At 28.4% G+C, this 9665-nt stretch overlaps 2 long non-coding RNA genes across 2 annotated transcripts; one reads left to right on the forward strand and one right to left on the reverse strand.

The window, feature by feature from the left end:
* Positions 1–1998: 1998 nt before the first annotated feature.
* On the reverse strand, positions 1999–7310 carry LOC147805258 (uncharacterized). The gene is made up of 2 exons (XR_015428616.1): positions 7047–7310; positions 1999–2281 (listed from the first exon to the last, which is right to left on the reverse strand). It is a non-coding gene; the product is annotated as an uncharacterized LOC147805258 (long non-coding RNA).
* Positions 2269–5520, forward strand: LOC147805259 (uncharacterized). The gene is made up of 2 exons (XR_015428615.1): positions 2269–2529; positions 4939–5520. It is a non-coding gene; the product is annotated as an uncharacterized LOC147805259 (long non-coding RNA).
* Positions 7311–9665: the final 2355 nt, after the last annotated feature.

A 9665-nucleotide genomic window follows, 5' to 3' on the forward strand; every position in this document is an offset into this window, starting at 1 on the left:
TGAAGCATATGTAACAATTAAATTAAAATTCACAAAAACAAACAAAATAATAAACAATAATTAATAATAAAAGCAATTAATGCTAAAAAAACAATTAATAACCATAAAAAAACAAGCTAACAATAAATAACTAGCAAAAAGAAAATCAACAGTCCTGCTTAAACTAATATCTTACAACCTAATATAAGTTATTTGTCATCTAATCTGCAACAACAGAAGTCCCACTGATGCTACTTTAGCACGTTCACGCCGGGGTGACCCACCGGTGGGTCACGCTAGATTTTCTCATCTTGGCAGATCACCGGAGTAGAAACTGGTAACAATAAATTTCATTTTTTAGTTTTTTTCCGGGAATAATAAAAATCCATAACTACCAATTGTTTTTAACGGATGCAATTTTTATATTGAGTTGCTTCTTTGCCGTGATAAATTTCCTTACAGCGAATTGTTATTGTTGAGAATGGATTAACTCCTCCCGAATATTATCTAATATTGAAATAGTTCTTCTACCAGTATTTTGTCTTTTCCCGTAACAGTATTTTTACTTTTACCGGCGTGAACTTATTAAGTTGAATTGCGCGTATAACTGAGACATTGCAAAATATATATTTTTTTCAGTGTAAATAAAGAGTTTTAAGATAATAGTATTTAGTATTATTATTTTCCCAATAATCATGAAGTCAAAATTATTTGACGGCACGTCTGTGACTTCATTAAACAATTTTTTAGAAAGAATGGCACGTTGGTGCATAAAGGTTCGCCACCCCTGACCTATAGTATAATTAAATTTCAATATAAAGCATGGCAACTGTTGGTAGTTTTAAAGTTTATATATTTTCTTGGCAAACTTCAGTTTTTGACGGTTTAAACCTGTATTATACCCTTGTCATGTCAAAAACCCAACCCTGATTTGAAATCAGCAATGTGAAAGTATTTAAAATCTATTTTAAAATCTCCCGCAATAGAAAAAAATTGTTTTCCTGTGTTATTTAAATATGTGATTCAACTTTGAGTGTAGTAATAATATGGATTTAAAAATATAAGGACTTTTAAAACCATGTAGAAATGTTTTGTAATAATTCACTAAAAATGACTTGGAATTTCTGATGAAATAGACATAAATAAAGTACGATTGACGATTGAATGCACGATTCGAGGCTCGTTAGTTGTAATATCTTTATTAAATGTTTTGGGATTCTAAAAATCCTGTGAAAATCAGCAGTAGTCTACCAAAAAAAGATACAAGCATCACTTATATTTTATGATTAATTCGGTAAAAGCAGAGCTAGCCGAAAAGTGATAACTCAAATCTTAATCTAACTTGAGTTATCACTTTTGTAGAAATGTGTTGTAATAATTCATGAATAATAACTCTGCATTTATGATGAAATTGGCATAAACAAGTACATCAAAAATTTAATGCATGATTCGAAGTTCGTTAGTCGTAATATTTATTAAATGTTATGGGATTTTAAATCACGTCAAAATCAGCTGTAATCTAACAAAAAAAAAAAACAAATTATGCAATTATCACAAGTAATATCAGTGGATTTGAGAATTTGATTCTATCAGTTCACAGAAGATTACACACTTTTAAGAGATGCATTAAAAATTTTTTTAAAAGAAAATTTTTTATTTCCAGCAATTTTCAACCATCTGTATTATGAGGAGTTATAAAGTTTCTTAGTATATTATGCGTTGTAGTGTGAAATTTTTTTTATTTATCAGAACTGGAGTCACCTTACTGTTGAGAAAAAGTATTTATAATTATTAAAGATAACTTTTGATGTAAATTATCAAATCATCTGATCATTATCATATTCCAATATAAATGTTTTCAAACTTAGCGAATTAGAAAAGTTAGCTTTCACTTTGTTAGCATTGTGTGTAAATTATACTAAAACTTTTTTTAATTTAAAATGCTAAGACTATTTAATGAAAATTAGTAGTGTGAAGTGTCGTGCATAGGGGGGGGGGAGGAATTAAAACAACCGGCTTGCTAACTTTCTATTTTATTGTAAACAACATGACTATAGTTAGTGCTCAGCACATTCACAAACATAACATATAAAACACATATGAAGAAGAAGAAAATAAGGAGCTCTACATGGCAGGCTTTCTACCTTTCGTTCACACTCTCTCACTGTCTCTGAGTTTTTTTCTAGTTCCTCGCTAGGGGGCGTTGCTAGTTCCATTTTCTCCACAATAGTATGTTCATTAAAGTTTCAGAACCACTTTTCACCTCACTAAAAAAAAGTGCTGGAATTTCTCTGCTGCATCCCTGCCAATAAGAGTTAAATGATATTAAGACTCTGCAAAATTAATTTATTTTCTCATTTCAAAGCTATGTTCTTCTGAAAAAAATTTTATTGTCTTTTTTATGTTTATAGTTGCTACATGAAAGTTCAGAGAAACTTGCTGAATTTCGTGCATCACCATATGGAGAAGTCTGTGAATTAGCTTTGGATTTTACGTTAGAGGCTGGGGAAATGTATGTTGACTACTATTTGCCTCCTCTAGGTGATGAAAGTAAGAATACTGTTTGCAGTCATATAAATTTTTGACCTTCTAATGCCAAGGTTTCTATGGGGCCTGTAATTGTTAGGAAGTTTAATTTCTTCGAAAAATAAGCCTCATTTTTTAATATTTAACCAGGCATGCCCTCATTTAAACCACTTGATTTTACTTTTTTTTAATATTTTAATATAAATAAATATTTTTAATGAAATTGTTTATTTGAATTGAAAATATTTTTATCCAATATTTATATTCTTAAAATTGCAATGTTTTTTTAAGTTTTATTTCATACTGTTGAACAAATAGAAAGGAAAAGGGGGAAAAAAACAGAGTGCCGTTAATAATGGAGTGTAATTTTTGAAATCATAAATTAGCATTTGTAGGTAAAATAATTTGCTATTTTATTGTCAATAAATAAATAAATATTTCAATCATGCACATTTAGTTTTATGTCTATTTAGGTATATGCTTTTAAAATCTATTAAATACCTTGTCCATTTTTTTAAAAAAATAGTGATAAAATATTTGTGCTGCCAAGAACTATTTTTAATTATTTTTCTACTTTAAATGAATTTCTCTTTATTTGGTATCTATCTTACAAATCTCAAGGGGTTCAATAGAAATAACTTTCCTTTATTTCACGACTAGTTTCTAATAAGTATTTAATAATATGAAATGAATTTAGTTCAAAGTATTTTAGTCTTAGCATTGTTTTTAATAATATGAATTATCATTCTTGCTCCATAGGCCATTATATACCTAGATATTGAATTTATATACAGTCGGAACTTCTATTTAACGAACTTCTATTTTGCGAATTTCTCTATTTTACAAATTTTTCCAAGGAACAAAGAACATTTTTGAAATTTCTTCGTTAAATAACTTCCAAACAGCGAAGTGAATTTTCTATTTAATTAACTTTTCTTTGAAATCCACTTTCCCTATTTCCGAAAACATTTTTAACGCATTTTATGGGGGAAATGACTTTGAACTGATTTTTGAAGCCAATTTTAGAGAAAGCAGTAAAATTCCTTTCCCTTTTTGTTTGCATTTCAAACAAAAAACTCAGACTAAATTAACGTATTTTATTAATAGCCATTAAACTTAAGAACGCACGTGGTAATGTATGTTTAAAATTACTTTTATAATAAATGCAGCTGTAATTTTATGCATAATTTACCTTATTATAAGGGTTGCCTGCACTAAGGATTTCTAATTATTAGCCAACTATGTAAAGTCATCGCTAATTTTTGAAAGTCTTCGCCAAATGCAAATCTTAGAAACAAATTATTTTACATTTTCTTTCCAGTGGAAAAAAATAATTCTCTAGCACTTTCACTAAAACACAACTTTATTTACCAAATTTAAGATTTTATCGCATTTGGCGAGGTGGTGAGTGATAAGCACGGGCTGGTTTTTATTAATAAAAGCATTGTTTTTTCATAATTATTTTTCTTTTGAACATTAATTGTATAAAATTAAATTTTGTATATTACACTTGTTTAAGGCTTGTTACGGAAAAAATATAATTCTTTTTGTTTATTACCGAAATTTAGTGAAACATTAATTAAATATCTATACATTATCTGAATGAAAGTTCTAAGTTACATTTTTATAAGTGCTTTCTCTAGGCTGTCATATTTCTTCAGAAATCATTTTATCGATGTTTTTTTAATGGAGAATCTAACCACCATCTAAGTTATAGAAGATGAACCTGCCATTCTGGTTAGGATGCTGAGGTTAATAAAAATAATGAATATCACTGTGGCCCAGTATTTCAGGGAGATGAAGTTAAATAAATCACAATTGTTCTCTAAAGAGAAAAAATGTATTTCAATAATGTAATTATTAGTATGTAATGTATTAGTATGTAGTAGTATTGTAATGTATAAAAATGAAAAATGTATATATGCTGAATACCTTCAGAAAGATTTATTTTAATCTCTATCTTGGATCTTTAAGGAATTTAAATCTTATAATTCAGGAAAAATGTTTTTATTTGTCTGAAACATATACCCAATGACCCATCCTCCTGGCAATGACTTCCACACTACGATAAGAATAGTTTTCTTTATTTATTAAAATTTTTTGCTAAGTATATTTATTTAGATTCTGCCGTATTTACTGTGAAATTATGTAATAGTGTCTATTTTCTAAAATCCGCCAAGAATGAATGTTTATTAAACTTAAGAAATGTGGTCACTACAGATTCTATGTGGTTTAATTAATCATAAATTATATTTATTTCAATTATTTTATTTATATTATAAATTATATTTTATTTGGTACTAATATGTTTAAGGGGTGCACCAAACTATTATTGATGACAATGATGCTTAATTAATTGTAGTGTAAGTAGTGTAATAAGTTTTTATGGGCTTAGAAATGAAATATGTTGTATAAAATATTGTTTGTTTACAGGGCCTGAGAAACTTTTTGGTGATCGAGGCAAAGAACCTGTTTGGAAAAGAACAGAGTTGTTAAAGAATCGGATGAAGGAAAGACTGTACAAGCATTCATTATTAAAAATGCAAATGATGAGGTTAAAAATTAAGTGTTTTATAGTCCAAGTTTATCATACAAATTTAGTAAGTAATCTTCATCTTATTTTTATACAAACATATGATGACTGTCTCAGAGTTTAAAATTCCTCTTTCAAATTTATTTTAACTTATAGGGTATAAAAAAATATAAAAAATACAGTCAGACCTCGATATAAGGTCATCCGCATATAGGGTCACCCCGCATATAAAGTTTGGGCTCACTGAATGGGAATTCTTTGTTACAGATTATCGGATATATGGTCAAGTTTTAAAAATTGTTATCACTTATAAGGTCATTTTTATCTGAGGCAAGGGGAGCTTTTTTCTAACAAAAGCCTGTTTAACTTTTATACAAGGCAATTACCCCTCTCGAGTTCTATGAAAATGTTGCAACCAACGGACAAGCTACAATTTCTGAAATTGTTTCACAGTGATCCTGAGACTGTAGCTGTAACCCAAGCAGAAGTCTTCAATAGAATAAATGTCATACGAATTTTTTTTACAAACCATGAGGAAGCTGAGGAACATTTTGAGAAGTTACAAAATCTAGAAAAAATTGTACGAAAAATGAAAACGAGGCAGACCTGCATAAATTATTTATTTTAAATATGGCAAGATGTAATGTATGTATGCACACTTTGAGAAAATTTGTAAACAGCTATATTTTAAATAAAATTTTTTTAAAAATCTAGCTTTCTTTAATTCTTTACTAATTCTGTTAAAATTTATTGACTTAAATATTTAATTTATGGCTGATTGTTTTCGTTTCGTTTGTATTACCATTTTTAAAAAATCCTCATGTGTACTATTTACGTGCTTAGTTACGAACTGCTAATGAATCGGTTAAAAGGTCACTTTTGCAATGTCCCTTAGGGTGACCTTATATCGAGGTCTGACTGTATATAGAAACTTCATACTTATGTGCAATTAACATTGTGTTGGAAATCAAATTTTTTACTTTAGACCCAATGACTTATTTTAAAGGTCTTTTTTAGCCCTACTTAAATGCAATTGTCTGAACAATTCCTATAATTAAATTTTAATCTATGCTAATATATTGCGTTTTGATTATTTATTGCATTTTTGTTTTAAAAAATACATTGATTTAATTTCAATTATACACAGATTATTTTTGATTTTAAAAAATGTTCCTACATTGATTTAACTTCAGTTATTACACAGATTATTTATGTATTTTTATTATTTTTTCCCAACAACTTCTTATTAATAAATTCTTTTCTTTTTTTCTTTAAATATTGCCTAGCAAATTATCTTAGTCTTATTTTTCCTTTCAGTCAAGTTTATAGTTCTGACAATTTATTATTTCTAATCAGAGATGACATTATTTAAATCATCTGATTTAATCCTATGAGCTGCAGATTGTGCTGTCCTAATTTAAATGAAATTGTATGTTTCTTGTGTATTTTCGACTGAAAATAATCGGGGGTCTGTTCAGAAGAAATTTGGGTCCGTTAGCGGACCCTTCACAGAATAATATATCTTTTAATCAGACCCTTCACAAATTTGTTTATCTTTATTATTTTGTTAATCGAATAAACCCTTCCCAAGGGAGGGGGGGAGAAAGACTGATGTAAACGGACTAAGCTTCGTTTTCAGCAGACGCTTCTTTTATTCGTCCACAATTAATATTCTGCTTTCAGCAATATAGGCTAAATACCAAATATTTGTATGTTGCATCTCTAATTTAGTAGCAGCAATTGCTGTTTATTTTTTAAAATAATTTTTTTTAATTATAATTTTACAGTGTTGAGCATAATCTTGTATCTATTTAAAATTTAAAAACTCCTTGAAAAAGTTTTTTGCAATAACAGGATCCTACTTGCACAAAAGCAGGACCCTGGTTGAAAGATGTGACTTAATGTTTATTTTATATTCACAAATTACGAGTAATTTTTTCGCAATCTTACAAAAACAGGACCTTTCACGAAATGTCTGGACAGACCCCTGATAATGAATTTGCATTACCTGATTAATACTTCATTCGCTTAAAAGATAGGCCAACTGGAAACAACATGTCTCAAGCGCTTCAAAAATAGGTACTAATTTCCAAGACTTGCCAGACCTGAATGCAAAGTAACAAAAGTAGTTTAAAATAAAAACATAAAGTTGCCAACAAAAAATTGAAAAGTGAAGGTGAGAAAACAGAACTAGAAAAACCACAGTAGTGGAGAGAGGGAAAAAGAGACAAAAAACCAGTACTAAAAGAAAACACAAATATTTCTAATTCAAAATAGAAAAAACTTCTTTGAAAAAAATTCTCTAAAAAGCAGCAGAAATTTCAGAAAAAAGTAGCAATAAAGAAAAAGAAAATATGACCACCGAAGCCGACGTCTTCAGGGGGTACCGGCCCCGGTAGCCATAAAAACAAAACCATTTCTAATTGAGGGAGAAGCAAATGCTTAAATTAACTCCCTCAGTACCCCTTTGTAGTGCCTACCATATATGGGCCCTTGCTCTTTTACTATTCCCACTGTGCATTTTTTATAAACACTTTGAAAATTATCAGAAGTCTTCGTTGCAAAACGACTCTTTAATACATATTTATTCACACTTTGCTTGTGTATAAAAACTCTTATGTTTAATTGCCAATTTCATTAACTTATAATCATTTTTATAAAAAATTCTCCAAAGATTTCCTTTGCTAAAAATATATTTTCATAGAAAATGTTATCAGTTAGGCTTTCTTTCACAGCAAAACCTTATTACGAATGCATCCCGACATTCAAAGTAGAGAACAATCATTTGATCAGTTTGCTAAATAATAAAGAAACCTTTATACACTTTATTTATAAAATTTTGTTATAAATTATTATTTATTTTAAATGTATGTTATAATTTCTTATAGGATAACACTACAAACAGCAATTCCCTCATTGAATGATGCGTTATTATCTTCATATATTTTAGATGAACATGCTCTAATCTTTTTATTTATTACCCAGTGTGTGTTTATAAAATTCAATACTCTCATGTCATTTCATTATTATAAAAGTGATGAATATCTCTCGCTATGTTTTTTGTTGTTTTATCATCAGTAGGAATATATTTCTGAAATATCCTAAAGTAAATATTTTCTTCATATATGCATAAATGTATTGAACTATTTACAAAATTTAAAATTAAAGAATTATAAATTTATTGTTTATAATGAACAGAGCTTAGAGGCTAAGAGAGTGGTTAAAATATTTTGAAAACGTTTTCGAAAGCCTCAAATAGTTAAATGAATTCTTTTTTTTAATCAAATAAATTTTTTTTTTTTTAAATATCATATTTTTGTGCAATAACTTTATTTTAAGTAATGTTTTTTTTACAAATAAAATATTTAGTATTTTCATCAACAAAGGCCAACCTGCAATTTTTATTAATACAATTCATAATTTCTTTCTGATTGCTAATAAGATGATAAAAGCCACCAATAAAGTGGGGTTGTCATAGTTATGAGTATCAATTATTTTATTAAATATTTCCATGTTTGTTTTGATTGTTAGATTTCAACTATTTATTTTTTCCTCTCTTCTAGTAGCAACTATGTGTTAAAAAAATTACATTAGTTTTAAATTAATTTGCACCACAATTACAGTAACATTTGCAGTTTTTTCCCTCCAAAATAGTTTTATTTTTTAATTTTTTTTTTACACGGGTTTGTTGCGTTTTTAAAAAGTGCTTATTTTTGATTTTCGTTTTTTGAAAGCCCTTAAAGGTGTTTTTTTCCATGGGTTTTTCTAAAAAGTGCTTAATTTTTCCTTTTCCAAAATGTGATATTTTTCTTTACAATATGGATTTTCACCACAAATTATGCAAATAGACATGGTCCTATTCAACGTTTTCACAATTAATTCAAACCCAATCTATTACGGCTTACCGTCGTTTTTAGCGTATGAAAACACCATTTGTTTTACATGTTTGATGAAATACTTGCGGGTCATCACTGGCGTATACTGAGCTTGATTCAGTGGTAAGGATTTTTGACTCTCATGTGCAACCTTGCTGCATTTTGCAAGAGATTTTCAATTTCAGACTTCATTTTCCGCCCTCTGTAACAGAATCAAAAAATTTCTCGGAATTTTTGCTGTTAACTGAGACCAACTATTCTTTCTCTATTAGCGATAGAAAATTTAATTTTTCTTGTTAATTTCATCGTTTGTGACACGCCATCGTCACTGTAAATAAAACCATCAATTGTCAAAAACTTGCCAACCCTGTCTGATTATATTTTTCAAAGTGCTTAAAAATATTTTTTGAGTGCTTGAAAATTGCTTATTTTTTGTTGAAAAATTTGGCTACGCATCCCGTTACAGAGCCACTTTAGATTTGTTAGTTGGCTTGCTCGAAATATAATACCATCATTTTTGTTTTGTTTGGTAGTTAATTGATATAGTAATACAGCTGATTAAAAAAATAGTTCATACTTTTTTAGAATTTTATATAAAAGAGTGTGAAACTATTGAATTTTAGTTTTGCAAATTGAAACACTTTTCTTAAAGAGGTAAAAGTTAATTAACCTTTAAAATTTGAATGAACTTGCTTTGCGCTGTAGTTTATTGTGTAGGTATCAGCCAAATGTAGTTTCTAGTATCCATTATT

The sequence above is a fragment of the Parasteatoda tepidariorum genome, chromosome 8 (genome assembly GCF_982258835.1).
Source record: "Parasteatoda tepidariorum strain Cologne lab strain chromosome 8, Ptep-v5.0, whole genome shotgun sequence".
NCBI lineage: Eukaryota > Metazoa > Arthropoda > Arachnida > Araneae > Theridiidae > Parasteatoda > Parasteatoda tepidariorum.